The sequence below is a fragment of the Panulirus ornatus genome, chromosome 41 (assembly GCF_036320965.1).
Source record: "Panulirus ornatus isolate Po-2019 chromosome 41, ASM3632096v1, whole genome shotgun sequence".
In the NCBI taxonomy this organism is placed as follows: Eukaryota; Metazoa; Arthropoda; class Malacostraca; order Decapoda; family Palinuridae; genus Panulirus; species Panulirus ornatus.
In genome coordinates this window covers 14272235-14290810 of record NC_092264.1, presented here as the reverse complement: position 1 = coordinate 14290810, position 18576 = coordinate 14272235, and the positions used below count along the sequence as shown (strand labels likewise).

The following is an 18576-nucleotide window of genomic DNA, read 5'->3' as shown; positions in this document are numbered from 1 at the left end:
GCTTGTCTGCCCTTCTGCTGCCACAGACACCCTCGTATAAGGGCCCAGTTAGAAGTCCGGCGAAGGTAGGGAGGGAGGTTGTGATGGTAGTGCGACGTAGTTAGAGTATTCCTGCGTGGGACGTGGGCGGTGGGCGTTGTTAACACTCCCCACGCAACAGGGTCTTCCAGGGGGTACACACGGCGTGGGATCTAGGTGTAGGTAAATACCAGCGGGATTAATTGGTGTGGAACGTGGGTGGAGCGAGTGGCTGGCGCGCGGGGCCAGTGGTTGGTGCGACCTGCCGCTGCTGCTGACGGAGCTGCCTCCTCAGTCCTTACCTGCGTCCCTCACCTAGCATACGGTGGCCGCCCGCGCTCCTCAACCTGCCCTACCGTAGGCGGGGCTGGCCTCTTGTTTGACGTTACCCAGTGTCGCGTGTCCTGCCGTACGTGTGTGTGTCCCTCAGTGCTATACGCGCCCCGCGATTTGTGGTGGTCGGAGTGTGGGAACTTACCTCAGTTGATAAGCCACCGTCAGGAACTGTGTTGTGGGAAGAAAGATAAGAATTGTCAGCTGGGGCGTGGGCACCAGTGACGCACTTACCTTGTGGTGGGGGTTAGGGGGGGCAAGTGATGCTGGTACTGCACTGTGTTTGTGTTGGTATTGTGTGAGGGCGAGTGAGTGGTGCAGCAGAGGCCCATCGGGGGCTCACCAGCTCATCCTCTATCTATACAATGATGACGTCAGTAAACTGGTAGTTTATTGCCTTGTGTGCGAGGCTTGGGATCACTGGGGGGGAGGGAGGGACAGTGATGTGTGTGTGTAGTGTTGACTTTCACTGTCCAGTTGTGTGCAGCAGCAGCAGCAGGAGGAGGAGGAGGGTACGTAGCAGTGTCCCTGTGTGGGAATGTGTGAGGACATTGGTCCGGACGGTACTGTTAGTATGCAGGAGTTACGGTATGCATATATATATATACGTGATGAGCGAGCGTGCGTTACTCCCGTGGTATAATATCGTCGCTCGTGTTGTTGTTTCCCGCGTGGAACCAACCACAGGTCCTGCTGGATACCATAGACTTATCAGTAAACGCTTCTTTTTATTAGGCAAGACCATCATTAAGGTTGCGTTCACCAACGAACACTGGGAAAGGTTTATAGTGAATACATTTTCCAGGTTCTTCCCGTGGCTCAACCAAGGTTAGGTTAGGTTGCTCCATGTTTCTAAGCCTCTAATGAGTGAACGCTGAAGAGTCTGGGTGTGAGAATTCTTTGGTAGGTCTTGCGTCGTAGGGTGGATGGATGGACAGTAGACGCTGCTGACGATCCTGGGGCATTGGCAGGGGGGAAAAAAAGGAAGGAAAAAGACAGTGAGTGTCGCGATGGCCGACACAGCGTTGCGCCACACTGACCTTACCCACCCTGCACCTACCAGGTGCTGATGACTGTTGTGGGGATAACCTAATCTGTGGAGAGTGAACTTAGCCAGCCAGCTGGGTCACCGTAGTGTCATACGTGGGACACACACACACACACACACACACAAGGTGTTGGGCGGAGGACAAACACTGTCAACAAAAGGCCGCAACGGATAGTAGGTCGAGGTGTATGTGGTCTTGTGTGTGTGTGTTGAGGTACCGGGAAGTGGTAGAGAGCTGGTCGGCCCCCAACGTCACTAGGACATTGTCTCTCTCGTTGCTACCCAACCAACACCACCACTGCACCACCACCACCACCTCACGAGGAGATCTTTGTATTGTCTGAGTAACGACGCGTTTTTTTCCTCTTTCCTGAAACTTCCCACACCTGTAACGAACAGGCTTTAATGAAATGTCTTATTTGGTTTAACATCGTGCCATTCTACAGTTCAAATTGTTCATCATTTGATTTTGTAACCTTTCCCGATCGCTAAACTTCTTGCCACTGCGTCGTAACTCGTAAGGCCGCAGCCCAACATGGATGTCTTCATTCTGGGGCGAAATACATAAAAAAAAAAATTATTTCCCCTCCAGTAATTCCTCCCTCGCTTGATAATTTCCGTTGCCTATTGTGTTCGCGTGAGACGTGTGTTTTCGTGATGTTCACTTTACCTTGCAGCCGGAGAACGCCTCACCCTGGGTAGCGGTGTGTTCAGCTTGCTCCACTGATGATGATACAGTGGTATTTGCTGTGCGTTGCGGTATTGTGTTGTACGTGATGCCAGGTAGGCTGGCAGACACGCTCGCTTGTTGTACGTGAGGGGAGGGTGTTAGGCCAGCAGACACGCGCGTTTCTGTTCGTACGTATCTCTGTGGCATTGATAATGCTATGAAAGATACTATTAATGATAGTAATATTATTTATGATAATTACAATGAATTGACAATGAAAAAAGACTAGTTTGATATGCTACATAAGACCTTAGAGAGCACATTTGTGGTCCCATGCCTGTGCGAATATTCCGATCTTGTTTACATTTGACGGCTGTGTGGTTGGATATCACTCACTCGTTCCACAGATACTGCCTAGGGCAGTCTACATCGGATTAAGGTCTGGAAGAGTGAGGTCAAAGGTCAAGGTCACAGTCTTGCGTACTGATCGCACAGTATCGAAAGGCTAGGTTAATGGATGTGGACCAGAATTTTTGCCACAGATGCAGCGTAGATCAATTTCTTATTAGATTTTGGATTTTTAGGATCACAATTCAACGTCGTCAGGGTCTGTGGACCAGATTGCTCGAAACAGGTTGTGAGCATAGCTCCTGACAACATATGGGACTGAATATTGACGATTCCTGTACCACGTATGACACACACACACACACACACAGCTCTACGTCTGAATGATATTGGAACGTCTGGGGTTAAACAAAATCACGATTGCCAAATTATATGGATCGATATCCTGCCAGTTTGTTCAACAAACAAAGTATCCTAACTGCGATAACGATTATTTCCCTTACATGTACGTACGTACCTTAGACGCTACATACAGATCGTGACACCACTTTTGGTTTTAGGGAGGTCTAGGGTCAGGGGCTGTGTGGAAATGCTACGAAATGCCCAAGTTCGCAGAAGCTGAAGACTTAGTGAATACCAGAATTAAGCCAAAGGTTATTAATACAAAGTCTGCTTGTGACCTGGATTGGATGCGGTTGTACTGGCGAGTGTTCACCTCGTCAACGAGTGATCTCAAGTGGTAGGTTGTGTGTGTGTGTGTGTGTGTGTGTGTGTGTGTGTGTGTGTGTGTGTGTGTGTGTGTGTTATTGCTGTTTTTAGAGTTATTGTTTGTTTGTTACGGGGGAGAGAATTTAGCACTCATGTTGCCCCGCCTCTTAACCTTGTATGTGTGTGTGCCATGTGTATACTCCTTTGCGCGCGCGCACGCACACACACACACACACACACACACACACACACACACAAGCCTAAACCAGAGACCCATTTATCAACCAGCCTGGAGGAGGAGGAGGATGAACACCTGGGTTAGGTGTTGGCCGACTACCGCTCCCATGCGGGTCTGACCTCGGACTAGCCCATGCTGACCACTACACCACGGAGGCCCGTGTGCGCGAGTGCGTCTGCAGAGGAACCAGTAAAGGGTCTCTGCGGCGAGCGTAACTATTTTCCAACAAGGTCTTTGGCTCCTGGTCGTTAGTCGTGTTTGCTCTTGATATGTATAGATGTTTCATAGAAAATGTGCACTAGGGAGCTCTCATGAAGAGGAGGGGTGTCTGAGAGTAAAGAACTGGTGCTGGAGGTGATGATGTTGAGGCCAGGCTGCAGTAAGTGCCACACACACACACACACACACACACACACACACACACACACACACACCCGAGAGCGCTGGCCTGACAACAAGGGTGGCCCCTAACCGTGGCTGATGTGGGTGGAGGAGGCTAGCGGGGGTGGGTGGGTGAGGAGGTGATTGGGAGAACAATGTAACAATGTGGGATATGACAGATGGGTGGAGAGGGGGCTGTGGTGAAATGCTAGGCATGCAGGGAGGGGTGGAGAGAGAGAGAGAGAGAGAGAGAGAGAGAGAGAGAGAGAGAGAGAGAGAGACTTTTAGTGTGTTCCCTCCCTCTCCTGCGCTTCAGGTGCTGAAGGAATACTTCGTCTCCTGTCTCTCTCTCCCATGTCGATGTGCTGTGTGTGTGTGGGTCGCTACTGCCACACTGGTGTTGCATGCCCCTGCTCCTCACACACGTACACACTCGTCTCTCTCCCATGTCGATGTGCTGTGTGTGTGTGGGTCGCTACTGCCACACTGGTGTTGTATGCCCCTGCTCCTCACACACGTACACACTCGTCTCTATCCCATGTCGATGTGCTGTGTGTGTGTGTGGGTCGCCACTGCCACACTGGTGTTGCATGCCCCTGCTACTCACACACGTACACACTCGTCTCTCTACCATTTCGATGTGCTGTGTGTGTGTGTGTGTGGGTGTGGGTCGCTACTGCCACACTGGTGTTGCATGCCCCCCGCTCCTCACACACGTACACACTCGTAAAAGACGGTCGTGAGGGGAGCGATTCGCATGTAATAATGGTGCGGGTGTGGCTACCCGCATGTACTTAACCCAGCCTTAACACTCAAGAGGTTGAAGATTTCTGATGTGTAGACGTCTATGTAGGGTTGAGATTAGACGACGTGTAACACTGAGAACTTCTGTTATCTTAGAGCAAGGACTGGTTTTCCTTATATACTAAGCAGTAACTAATATATCCTCTATACTAAGACCTCTACCCTTGACATTATGTTCCTTATCACACGGTGGATCACAATTTTGTTTTGTCTCCCAGCAACCTGTGTTGCTGACGCTCCTTGCTTACTCCTCTGCAGCTTTATAGTTGACGTCAGGGGAACGTGGGTGTTGTGAGGTAGATTAAGATAAACACATATGTCGGGGCAGCAGCCAGCCTACCCCGTCAGCGAGGAGGAAGCAGCCAGACTGCTGGCCAGCCTGCCCATCAGCTAGGGGGCAGCAGACAACCGTCTGGCCAGCCTACCCATCAGCTAGGGGGCAGCAGACGGCCTGCTGGCCAGCCTGCCCATCAGCTAGGGGGCAGCAGCAGACAGCCTGCTGGCCAGCCTGCCCATCAGCTTGGGGGCAGCAGCAGACAGCCTGCTGGCCAGCCTGCCCATCAGCTTGGGGGCAGCAGACAGCCTGCTGGCCAGCCTACCCATCAGCTAGGGGGCAGTAGACAGCCTCCCCATCAGCTAGGGGGCAGTAGACAGCCTCCCCATCAGCTAGGGGGCAGTAGACAGCCTCCCCATCAGCTAGGGGGCAGTAGACAGCCTCCCCATCAGCTAGGGGGCAGCAGACAGCTTGCCCATCAGCTAGGGGGCAGCAGCCACTCTCGTCAGGACTTGAAGTTTGGTGGTGGTGGTGGTGGAGGAGGACTTTGGTGGCATGACCTCCACCACAGGTACGGTAGCACGGCGGAGCCCATGTCAACACCAGTCAGCAGCAGGACTCTGTTGTGTGGTAATTCCCCTGTCCCCAGTTGACCTCCTCCTCCTCCTGGGGTATGGGATCATGTACCGGTGTCTGTATGTACGTAGTCTTCACCTCCGGGCCCCAGCCGCCACATCCCGGACTCCACAGGGGCCACATCCCAGAGACGGTAGGGGAAGCTCACGTACCCAGAGCCCTTCCCTGCAGGCCGGGTGGTGTGTGTGTGTGTGTGTGTGTGTGTGTGTGTGTGTGTGTGTGTGTGTGTGTGTGTGTGTGTCCCACGTTCCCTGTGTATGACGCGGTCTTGGTGACCAGTTGTGGTGGCAGGCGAACGCCAATGGCGAGTTTGACCTTGAGAGGGGGAGATGTTGAGGCGAAGCCTGGTGACCATCGTGTAGAGCGGCGGTGATGGTCAAGGTGACCTGGAGAGAGAGAGTGAGGGGTGGGAGGAGAGAGAGGGAGGAGTACTCGCCAGTACTTTGCGACGGGCGCTAGGGCAAGAGTCGGGGCTACGGCCGGCGCGCGCGTGTCGTGATCACCGCAGGGGGAATATAGCGTTACGAAGAACGAGACGTGAGTGGCGTGCTGTCGTCAGATGTGCGAGATGGAGAGATTACATGTCTTTGCGGAGTGAGAGCCAGCAATCCTCTCGTGGGTGAGGCAGATCGAAAATTCAGCTGCCTGGGCCAAAGGAGTGGCACTTGACCGCCACTGAAGCACCGGCTGGCTGTGTGCAGCCGTCACTAACCCTCCCGCTATCCAGGGGAGCATTACCAGCAATATGGTACCTCCCTGCTCGATGGCTGCCTAGCACTACCGCAGAAGACAGAGAGGGAGTTTGCACGAGTTCAACTTGGGTGAGGAGATAGTGGTGGCACGTAAGTTGTGGTGTGAGAGGTCCCTGGGTCTGGGTAGCCAGCCAGGCAACAGTGGCTGCAGCAGGAGCGTGGGTGGCGGCCACTAGCCAGCGACCGCTGGGTGGAGGAGGTATCCCGAGCATCAGGAGGTCGCGACGCGTGCATACGCCCTCCCTAGTGTTCCCTGACCCTACGTGTGGTGCGCTGGTTCCCGCGTAGGGTCGTGTCCTGGGCAAGCGTGCCACTGGTGCCCTGGCGATGTCAAATGGCACGTCACAGTGGACAGAGGTGGAGGAGGGTTAGTGATCGAGACGTCGGGGAGTTGAGGAGGCACGGGCTGTAGACGGAGGCAAAAGAATGTACGGAGGAGGGGAGTTGGTGGAGTGTCGGGGCGGCCGCCATCTGCGGTGTTGACCAGCTGATAGGCAAGCCAGCCGTTGTGCTGAGCCGCTGATGACCCGTTAGGCGATGGCCGTGTGTGGTGGCGGCCTCATGTCGTCCGTTGGCCTGCATCACGCCCTTCAACACCGTCCAGCGGTGGATGAAAGGGGAATTAAGGTCTTTAGGTCACGGAGGATAGATCGTGAGAGGACGGTACGGCAAGAGACACATAGCAGAGCGGGCATACAGGGTCGCTTGTAAGAGATCAGGAGTGGAGGGAGTATAGCTTGCTGAGGGGACTACATGGATGCACTGGGCGCGCGGGTTGACCAAAACACGAACTTTTATTATTGGTCTGGTTGACCTTTCTCTGTAAAGCCATTCAACCCTAAATGTTACCTGGGAGTTGATCTGGTGAGAAGGTCACCCCCTCTTTCGTTGAAGACACTGGAACATCCGAGTCATGAAGCTTTGAAGTGCTCCCGCGTCAGTAGCAATTACAACCGGGTTGATGACTAATTCAGCCAGTGTCTCTAGACTTCTTGCCACCCAAATGTCATCCTCCTCCTTCTGTCGCTCTGCTGGTTAACCAGGAGATGCATCGCGATTGTGAGATGTTACAGAAGCTTGTGTGTGTGTGTGTGTGTTTGTGTGTGTGTGTGTGTGTGGGTAATTAGTTCAAGTGGTGGGTTGAGAAGCAAGGCGCGCACATTGTGTCTACAATGGTAATGTGATCATGAGACACGTGTTCAGGATCCTGTGGCGCCACAACTGCTTGTGCTGGTGCTTGCCCAAGATGCCCTTGGCACCAGGACGGGGCGCCCGCCCTCCCCCGCGTCTTATGGGGCGAGGCTCACGAAGGGGCGGTCGAGTTGCCCCCCCCCCCCCCCTCCTGACGTAGGCTGTCGTATTTGGTGCCCTGGGGCCGTATGCAGAAAAATTCTTAGAATGCTTAAGTATGCTGTACTTAACTTTAAGAATTTTGCTAAGCATGTTTCTGAAAGCTGCCCTACGCTTAAGTATTTGCTTAGCAGACGACAAATATTTTGACCCAAACTGCATTTCATACTTCTTAAATCCTATGCTTAAGTTTTGCCAAGCATCGTGCTTAGTCCTTTTCTGTGTGGCACTTAAGTCACTTGCTCAGCTAAGCATAAAGATAAGCAGAAATCTAAGAATTTTTCTGCATACGGCCCCTGCTGGTGCTCGGGTTGTTGTGGACGGTGTATCTCGGACACTAGCGAGTTCTTGTGGTTCGCTTCGAGTGGGTCATTGACAGTGGTGTGGTGGCCTGATTGTTCTGGTGGTCGATGTGACCTGACCTGGCTGTGGTTGTTGGGCGGGGCTGGGTAATTGTGACGTGATGTTGATGTTATTGTTGTTGTCGGGATTTGAGACGCAAGCTTGAGGAAGATGCGTTCCACTTGTGAGCGTCTTGTCGATCGCATCAGACCGTATGACTCACACACAGGTGTTCCCCACAATCTCAGAAGAAATGAATGGCATAGAGTTCATAACTAATGTCGATTTTTCTCACCGAGTTATGCCACTTAATATGGTTTAACCGTAGGACTGGTCCGGGCTCATAACTTGAGGAGGAAAACTCCCCCAAACCTTTGTCTCGTGGATTCAACTCCATACAGGTGTTTGTGATGATTCCTAAACAGTATTTCCACCCGCTCGTATTCCAGCACCAGCAAATCTGCACCACTGCGGGCGGGCCACGCATGCGTGGAATACCCATCTCGTTGCTGTGGTGAGGTCCAGTTCCTGAGCGTAGGTAGAGGGGTGGGCTAGGCTCTCGGCGCTGTTGCGGTGCTCGTCTGAACCAAGTTATGTGGTTGTCGTGTGGCTTGGTCGGTCGTGTTGGTAGCCACGTTGCTGCGCCAGTCTTCAGTGTGGTGGTAGGGAGGCATGGGTTGGTGAGGGGTGATGGTCTGGTTATTGTCGTGGTTGGCTTTCATGATGGCGTGGAGGGTACTGTAAGGGTGGCTTGCTTCCTCATTTGGTGATGGTTGCCGTGTATGGTGATGGGACTCGACGAGTGACGGTCAGAATGCAACCTTCACGTGTAATTTTATGACCCACACCTTCGTCAGTAGTGGTCTTGGGGGGAGTTGGATGGTCTCTCGCGCTGGTCACGTCGTCGTGGGGCAAGCAGGTTGGGGGTTACTGCTGTAGCAGTGATGACAGATGTCGTGGTTACAGTAGTGGCGGTCGACACATGGGATAGCAAGGATGCCATCACCTTACTCTACATTGTTGTTATTCACGGTGGGTTAGTCCCCTCTTGAGTGGCTGTAGTCTCTGTCTCTCGTTGTAGTGGCTTCGTTGTTGTGGTCCCTGTCTGGTGCTGTAGTGTGTCTGTATGGTCTGGTGCTGTAGTGTGTCTGTATGGTCTGGTGCTGTAGTATGTCTGTATGGTCTGTTGCTGTAGTGTGTTTGGTCTATCTCCGCTGTATGGTCTGTTGCTGTAGTGTCTGTATAGTCTGTTGCTGTAGTGTCTATATAGTCTGTTGCTATAGCGTATGTATGGTCTGTCTCTGCTGTAGCGTGTCTGTATGGTCCGTCTGTGCTGTAGTTCGTCCCTCTTGCTGTCGACCGTGTGTTGCCAGCCGTGGGTGTGTCAGGACCCTGCAGACTTGGGGCCATGGTTTGGAAGATGCGGGTCGCTGATGCCCCGTGCATACCCTGCCTGTCTGTCTGTTGGGTCGTGAAGTGTTTGTTGTCAAGGGGAGGAGGGGCCGAGTGGTGCGGCTGGCTGAATCACTCTCTCTCTCTCTCTCTCTCTCTCTCTCTCTCTCTCTCTCTCTCTCTCTCTCTCTCTCTCTCTCTCTCTCTCTCTCTCTCTGCCACGCCTGCCACATGACGGCCGCCCCCCCGCGGCCCCCCTCCCCCCGGACTCCCTCCTCACTCGCTCATACACACGTACGTTACACAGACACCGCCGGAGAGCATCCCTCTGTGTTCGTCATGCCATTGACCACAAGAGAGTTAAGGGAGGTGGGGTTGGGAGCGGCTGATGTGCCATCATTGACTCTTACGTATAGAAAATGAATATCCCGATTGGGAAAGTGATCATGTAGAGTTTGAGTGTGAGGTTGCTGTGGACTTAGGAACACGCGAGAGGAGAGTAACTTGAAAGAGGATTAACACTCGTGGAAACTATATATTTTGGCTGTTTTGTTTTTTTTTAACATAGATTTGGGAAAGGAATTCCATTGTTATGGAAGGTTTTGTGAAGACTGCAACATATGAGCTGGGGGTCTCGATACCTTTGGCAGTGAACAGAGAGACTGCATTGGGTCAAAAGCAAAAAGGTGTTGTGGCTTGATAGAAAAAGAAAAAGATGTCCAAGGGCGAAGAGCTTGTGCTGTGGAGAATATATAGACGGCACCTCAGCCAGCCAGCGTAAGAAAAGTATGAGAAAAGTGAGGAATAAAGACGGCAGATAAGAAAGGAGGAATAGGGAAGTATTGAAAAGAATATTGCTGAGAAATGCAGGATACACTCCAAAACTATTCCATGAATTCATCAAGGGTAAATTGTCGGCTTTGAAGGGCAGCTAATCAAGCTAAGGAATTCATAGGGACGGCTTTGAAGGGCAGCTAATCAAGCTAAGGAATTCATAGGGACGGCTTGTAGGCGGCTAATCAAGCTAAGGAATTCATAGGGACGGCTTGTAGGCAGCTAATCAAGCTAAGGAATTCATAGGGACGGCTTGTAGGCAGCTAATCAAGCTAAGGAATTCATAGGGACGGCTTGTAGGTGAGAAAGTACACAAGGAACTGGGGTGGTTGGGTGTGGGGTGAGGATACGAGTGTCCATATTGAAGAATACTATAACCCCAACACTAGTGTTGTGGAAAACAGTGAAATTGGTAGAAATGCTTACATTGGACCAATTAAGAGTTTGAACCATTCAAGGCACATGTTTGTGATAAAAGGCTCTTCACGTTTGCATGAAATCAAGACTAAAAGTAGCTCGAAAAAAGTGTAAGGAAGTACTTTTATAGTTTGAGACTTACGCACGAACAGAATGAAGTGGGTAATGGAACCGTGAATACTTGACAATACACAGACGTTTCAAAACATAAGATGATAGCAAAGAAAATTCAGTAGACGAGACCCTTCAAGTACAGAACTCCATATCTGGACGGAAGAACTGGGTGTCCACACACACACACACACACACACACACACACACACACACACACACACACACATGCCTGAGGGACCGGATTCCGAGCTGAAAAATCACTGTGGGTGATGCCAAGGTCATGATGTGAAAAGTAGGGAATTATGATGACCGACTCTGCTTACAAGTGGACCTAAACAGCCCCCGAAGTTAGACGGACGATCCAGAATCAGTGTCGAGTTGTGTGGATGGGGGAGACACAAGTCAGGGACAGAAGCCGTGTGGCAAGTATTATCTTACGGGAAATAAGCTGACGGGAATGTGTGTGTGTGTGTGGGGGGGGGGAGAGAGAGAGAGAGAGAGAGAGAGAGAGAGAGAGAGAGAGAGAGAGAGAGAGAGAGAGAGATCCGGCATTATGCCCAACCTGACGCCAGAGATGCACGCCAGGAGACTTCTTAAGGAGACAGACTGGCTCCTGGTGGCTCATATTATCATAGCATTTAAGCCCCCACGGATAAGGAGGTGTGCCCGGTAAACTACACTCAGGGCATGTATTAAGGCCAAAACTGGCGGAATGCGTTGCTCAAGTCACCCCCACCGACAGAAGCACCAAGTCCTGTGGAAGGGAGTCCACACAAGGGCAGCCAAGATGGTACCTGAATTAAGAGAGCCGACACCCGGATGAGACGATCCCAACTTCAGGATTGTGTACAGTCAGGCGGATGACCTCGACAGCGAACGATCCTACCAGCGAACGGTCCTACCAGCAAACGATCCCACCAGCGAACGATCCTACCGGCGAACGATCCCACCAGCGAACAATCGTACTAGCGATGCAGTGACTAGAGTCGCTGTGAGAGCTCCTGAGGAGGAGTATGTCACTAGGGGACTTGGGGAAGTGCTGAATATAGGGACATGTATGACGGAGGCAGTGTACAGGTGCTGAAGAAGAACACATGCAAGGAGAGACGTAGCAGCCCCACGAGTGTAGTAGAACGAGCGTGGTATAAAAACGTTGTTATGATAAAAAGCAGTTTTTGTCTCTCTCTCTCTCTCTCTCTCTCTCTCTCTCTCTCTCTCTCTCTCTCTCTCTCTCTCTCTCTCTCTCTCTCTCCCCCCCCCCCCCCAGTGTTGTGTGTTTACTACACCGTGCCATTACGTTGCATTATACCCGCAATATATGCATGTCCGTCTTGTTAATGACCCATGATAGACACTCGGTAATGGCCATGGTACACTCTCGTTAATTGCACTGGGTAACAAGGAGAGATACATATTCGTGAAATTGTTGGTCGCTCAAGTATTGAACATGAATTTTTATTTTTTTTTTATCCTCCCATTCTCTGATTACTGTGACGAAGGCATGACACGCGCACACAGCAGTCACATCATCTTCCAATTAACGGGATATTGATATTGAACAGAAAACGTAATTAGGGTTGCTGACTTTGTGTAACCTTGTATACAAACTTGATTGTATATATATATATATATATATATATATATATATATATATATATATATATATATATATAATATATATATATATATATATATATATATATATATATATATATATATATATATATATATATATTTTCTTTGTCGCTGTCTCCCGCGTTTGCGAGGTAGCGCAAGGAAACAGACGAAAGAAATGGCCCAACCCACCCCCATACACATGTATATACATACGTCCACACACGCAAATATACATACCTACACAGCTTTCCATGGTTTACCCCAGACGCTTCACATGCCCTGATTCAATCCACTGACAGCACGTCAACCCCGGTATACCACATCGATCCAATTCACTCTATTCCTTGCCCTCCTTTCACCCTCCTGCATGTTCAGGCCCCGATCACACAAAATCTTTTTCACTCCATCTTTCCACCTCCAATTTGGTCTCCCTCTTCTCCTCGTTCCCTCCACCTCCGACACATATATCCTCTTGGTCAATCTTTCCTCACTCATTCTCTCCATGTGCCCAAACCATTTCAAAACACCCTCTTCTGCTCTCTCAACCACGCTCTTTTTATTTCCACACATCTCTCTTACCCTTACGTTACTTACTCGATCAAACCACCTCACACCACATATTGTCCTCAAACATCTCATTTCCAGCACATCCATCCTCCTGCGCACAACTCTATCCATAGCCCACGCCTCGCAACCATACAACATTGTTGGAACCACTATTCCTTCAAACATACCCATTTTTGCTTTCCGAGATAATGTTCTCGACTTCCACACATTCTTCAAGGCTCCCAGGATTTTCGCCCCCTCCCCCCACCCTATGATCCACTTCCGCTTCCATGGTTCCATCCGCTGCCAGATCCACTCCCAGATATCTAAAACACTTTACTTCCTCCAGTTTTTCTCCATTCAAACTTACCTCCCAATTGACTTGACCCTCAACCCTACTGTACCTAATTACCTTGCTCTTATTCACATTTACTCTTAACTTTCTTCTTTCACACACTTTACCAGACTCAGTCACCAGCTTCTGCAGTTTCTCACATGAATCAGCCACCAGCGCTGTATCATCAGCAAACAACAGCTGACTCACTTCCCAAGCTCTCTCATCCCCAACAGACTTCATACTTGCCCCTCTTTCCAAAACTCTTGCATTCACCTCCCTAACAACCCCATCCATAAACAAATTAAACAACCATGGAGACATCACACACCCCTGCCGCAAACCTACATTCACTGAGAACCAATCACTTTCCTCTCTTGCTACACGTACACATGCCTTACATCCTTATATATATATATATATATATATATATATATATATATATATATATATATATATATATATATATATATATATTATCCCTGGGGATAGGGGAAAAAGAATACTTCCCTCGTATTCCCTGCGTGTCGCAAAAGGCGACTAAAAGGGGAGGGAGCGGGGGGCTGGATATCCTCCCCTCTCGTTTTTTAATTTTCCAAAAGAGGAATAGCGAAGGGGGCCAAGTGAGGATATTCCCTCAAAGGCTTAGTCCTCTGTGTTTAACGCTACCTCGCTAACACGGGAAATGGCGAATAGTATGAAAAAAAAGGAATATATATATATATATATATATATATATATATATATATATATATATATATATATATATGTATATATATATATATATATATATATATATATATATATATATATATATATATATATATATATATATAAGTTTGTATAAGTTTGTTGAGTATTCCTGGTAAATTATATGGGAGGGTATCGATTGAGAGGGTGAAGGCATGTACAGAGCATCAGATCGGGGAAGAGCAGTGTGGTTTCAGAAGTGGTAGAGGATGTGTGGATCAGGTGTTTGCTTTGAAGAATGTATGTGAGAAATACTTAGAAAAGCAAATGGATTTGTATGTAGCATTTATGGATCTGGAGAAGGCATATGATAGAGTTGATAGAGATGCTCTGTGGAAGGTGTTAAGAATATATGGTGTGGGAGGAAAGTTGTTAGAAGCACTGAAAAGTTTTTATCGAGGATGTAAGGCATGTGTACGTGTAGGAAAAGAGGAAAGTGATTGGTTCTCAGTGAATGTAGGTTTGCGGCAGGGGTGTGTGATGTCTCCATGGTTGTTTAATTTGTTTATGGATGGGGTTGTTAGGGAGGTAAATGCAAGAGTTTTGGAAAGAGGGGCAAGTATGAAATCTGTTGGGGATGAGAGAGCTTGGGAAGTGAGTCAGTTGTTGTTCGCTGATGATACAGCGCTGGTGGCTGATTCATGTGAGAAACTGCAGAAGCTGGTGACTGAGTTTGGTAAAGTGTGTGGAAGAAGAAAGTTAAGAGTAAATGTGAATAAGAGCAAGGTTATTAGGTACAGTAGGGTTGAGGGTCAAGTCAATTGGGAGGTGAGTTTGAATGGAGAAAAGCTAGAGGAAGTGAAGTGTTTTAGATATCTGGGAGTGGATCTGGCAGCGGATGGAACCATGGAAGCGGAAGTGGATCATAGGGTGGGGGAGGGGGCGAAAATTCTGGGAGCCTTGAAGAATGTGTGGAAGTCGAGAACATTATCTCGGAAAGCAAAAATGGGTATGTTTGAAGGAATAGTGGTTCCAACAATGTTGTATGGTTGCGAGGCGTGGGCTATGGATAGAGTTGTGCGCAGGAGGATGGATGTGCTGGAAATGAGATTTTTGAGGACAATGTGTGGTGTGAGGTGGTTTGATCGAGTGAGTAACGTAAGGGTAAGAGAGATGTGTGGAAATAAAAAGAGCGTGGTTGAGAGAGCAGAAGAGGGTGTTTTGAAGTGGTTTGGGCACATGGAGAGAATGAGTGAGGAAAGATTGACCAAGAGGATATATGTGTCGGAGGTGGAGGGAACGAGGAGAAGAGGGAGACCAAATTGGAGGTGGAAAGATGGAGTGAAAAAGATTTTGTGTGATCGGGGCCTGAACATGCAGGAGGGTGAAAGGAGGGCAAGGAATAGAGTGAATTGGAGCGATGTGGTATACCGGGGTTGACGTGCTGTCGGTGGATTGAATCAAGGCATGTGAAGCGACTGGGGTAAACCATGGAAAGCTGTGTAGGTATGTATATTTGCGTGTGTGGACGTATGTATATACATGTGTATGGGGGGGGTTGGGCCATTTCTTTCGTCTGTTTCCTTGCGCTACCTCGCAAACGCGGGAGACAGCGACAAAATATAATAAAAAAAAATAAAAAAATATATATATATATATATATATATATATATATATATATATATATATATATATATATATATATTTTTTTTTTTTTCATACTATTCGCTATTTCCCGCGATAGCGAGGTAGCGTTAAGAACAGAGGACTGGGCCTTTGAGAGAATATCCTCACCTGGACCTCTTCTCTGTTCCTTCTTTTGGAAGTATTTTACCGTTTACAGACAACCTGTTAACACGAATATGATGTGTGAGAGCAGTGATGGTGTGTGTGTGTGTAGTGTTTATGTGACTAGTGGTGGTGACGTGTGAGAGTAGCTAGCCCTGGTGAGAGTGGTGTGAGAGCGAAGGCAAAGGAGCGTCATATATGGCTGTGTTTGTGCAGGATGAGGAGTGTCTTGCTGGACCTGTTGCTGGGCCACCGTCAGGAGTCGTTGCTGTGGTGCTGTAGGCAGGGTTACTGCTCCTGGTGGTGGTGCTGTAGGCGAGGTCAAGTAGCCACATCTTTTCCTAGTGGAGGTGTTGAATTTTCTGGCGGACAGCCTGTGTGTCGCCTCCTCGCCCCCCTTCCCACACACACACACACACACACACACACACACACACACAGTACAATATCACACTCCAGTTTACGTCTGGCCCATCCACTAGGGGACTGGTGATGTTCCCTCGAGCCCCCGGAGACACTCGTCAAACACCTTTACAACGTGTTTACTGGCTCAGGCCTCCCGAGGGCAAGGGCCGATTAATGTACCGATTACATGATTATCGTCTCGAACCCTCACACACACACACACACACACATTCCCGGGATTATAGTCATCATTATTAACTTCTGTCTTACGTCGCCTACTGACATGATGAACACCGTGTGACTTGCACTTTCCCTCCACTCTGTGCGTCACACGCTCCCCGCGCACACCTGATCCGCGCATAGTCTGGCGCATGTGCATCACAGATCTATATAAAGGAAAAAAAAAACGTTTGTATTTTCCTTCGCACAGTGTGCGTGGCGAACCTTGATTAACCTTTGTATGTGGGCGTGTGGCAGTGTTGGTGTGAGTGAGGCGTGTGGCAGTGTTGGTGTGAGTGAGGCGTGTGGCAGTGGTGTGAGTGAGGCGTGTGGCCGTGTTGTGTGAGTGAGGCGTGTGGCAGTGTTGGTGTGAGTGAGGCGTGTGGCAGTGTTGGTGTGAGTGAGGCGTGTGGCAGTGTTGGCGTGAGTGAGGCGTGTGGCAGTATTGTGTGAGTGAGGCGTGTGGCCGTGTTGTGTGAGTGAGGCGTGTGGCAGTGTTGGTGTGAGTGAGGCGTGTGGCCGTGTTGCGTGAGTGAGGCGTGTGGCAGTGTTGTGTGAGTGAGGCGTGTGGCAGTGTTGGTGTGAGTGAGGCGTGTGGCCGTGTTGGTGTGAGTGAGGCGTGTGGCAGTGTTGGTGCGAGTGAGGCGTGTGGCAGTGTTGTGTGAGGGAGGCGTGTGGTAGTGTTGTGGGAGTGAGGCGTGTGGCAGTGTTGGTGTGAGTGAGGCGTGTGGCAGTGTTGGTGTGAGTGAGGCGTGTGGCTGTGTTGCGTGAGTGAGGCGTGTGGCAGTGTTGTGTGAGTGAGGCGTGTGGCAGTGTTGGTGTGAGTGAGGCGTGTGGCCGTGTTGGTGTGAGTGAGGCGTGTGGCAGTGTTGGTGCGAGTGAGGCGTGTGGCAGTGTTGTGTGAGTGAGGCGTGTGGTAATGTTGTGGGAGTGAGGCGTGTGGCCGTGTTGGTGTGAGTGAGGCGTGTGGCAGTGTTGTGTGAGTGAGGCGTGTGGCCGTGTTGGTGTGAGTGAGGCGTGTGACAGTGTTATGAGAGTGAGGCGTGTGGCAGGGTTGGTGTGAGTGAGGCGTGTGGGCGCTTGCCCCTCGTGTCATCATAGTGGCCGGGAGCTGAAGGGCGTGCCCTGCAGGTGGTGGTCGGGGGTTGTAGTGTGGGGCGTGAGGTAAGGCACGGAGGAGGGAGGGACCCGCTGTGTGGTGATGCCTTGCGGCAGATGACGGACGGGTTATTGATGACCGTGGCTGTAGCAGACTCTTCTCCCTTAGGCACACACACACACACACACACACACACACACACTGTAGCCAGGGGCCGACGCCCGCTTTCGCACGCCCACCGCTGACCTCATCCAGCCACCGACGTGAGTGTAGAGGGCTGGGCTGTTCCCTATATATGATTGACACCGTTGTTGTGTGCGTTCCCCCGCGTGTGTTGCTGCACCTCCCTCGCGCCTAACGTGGACGCTCGTGGGCGTGGGCCAGCCACGACCCGTGTCGATGAGCAGGCCTGCTGGTGGTGGCGGAGGAGGAGGGAGGCTGCTGTGGGGACGCGAAGGGCGAGCCAGACGTGAGGGTTGGATGGCTGGTCCTCCTAGGCTTCTGCCCCCGGACCGTACATATGCATGGCTGGTGCTGCTCTCCTTCCCTGTGTGTCCAGGCGTCAGTAACTGCTGTATGGCCTTTGTTAGCTTTCCATACTTCCTGTGACACTGTCCAGGCGTCAGTAGCTGGTGCATGACCTTTGTTAGCTTTCCATACTTCCTGTGACACTGTCCAGGCGTCAGTAGCTGGTGCATGGCCTTTGTTGGCTTCCCTTATTCCCTGTGACACTGTCCAGGCATCAGTAACTGCTGCATGGCCTTTGTTAGCTTCCCTTACTCCCTGTGACACTGTCCAGGCGTCAGTAGCTGCTGCACGACCTTTGCTAGCTTCCCTTACTCCCTGTGACACTGTCCAGGCGTCAGTAGCTGCTGCATGACCTTTGTTAGCTTCCCTTCCTCCCTGTGACTGTCCAGGCGTCACTCGCTGGTGCATGACCTTCGTTGCTCTCTCTCCCTCCCTTTGACTGTTCAAGCAACAGGAGCTCCTGCATGACCCTTGTTATTCTCCCTCCCTCCTTCCCTCCCAGCGATCGTGCCCAGGCGACAGTAGCTGGTGCATGAGAAAAAACACACGACGAAGACTGATGGAGGTGGGGAAAAAACTGTGAACGAGAAATAAGTGTTTGAATGGCGGATCACTGGTGGATAAGTGGTCCTGTCACTGGACAGTGTTAGTCGTCTCTGGGGTTGAGTGGACCAAGGGCAGGCAGGTGGTC

General features: G+C 50.4%; 1 protein-coding gene across 8 annotated transcripts in view; it reads left to right on the top strand.

Annotated features, from left to right (window-relative positions):
- Window positions 1-18576, top strand: part of C3G (C3G guanyl-nucleotide exchange factor) — a 411105-nt gene that overhangs the window by 277469 nt on the left and 115060 nt on the right. The window contains exon 1 of one of the 8 annotated variants that reach the window (XM_071686028.1): window positions 129-375. The exons of 6 other annotated variants lie outside the window; for them this stretch is intronic. The gene's annotated coding sequence lies outside the window, so the exon portion shown is untranslated. Of the gene's footprint in view, window positions 1-128; window positions 428-18576 lie in introns of those variants that run through there. One more of the 8 variants, XM_071686027.1, reaches the window with a different exon arrangement.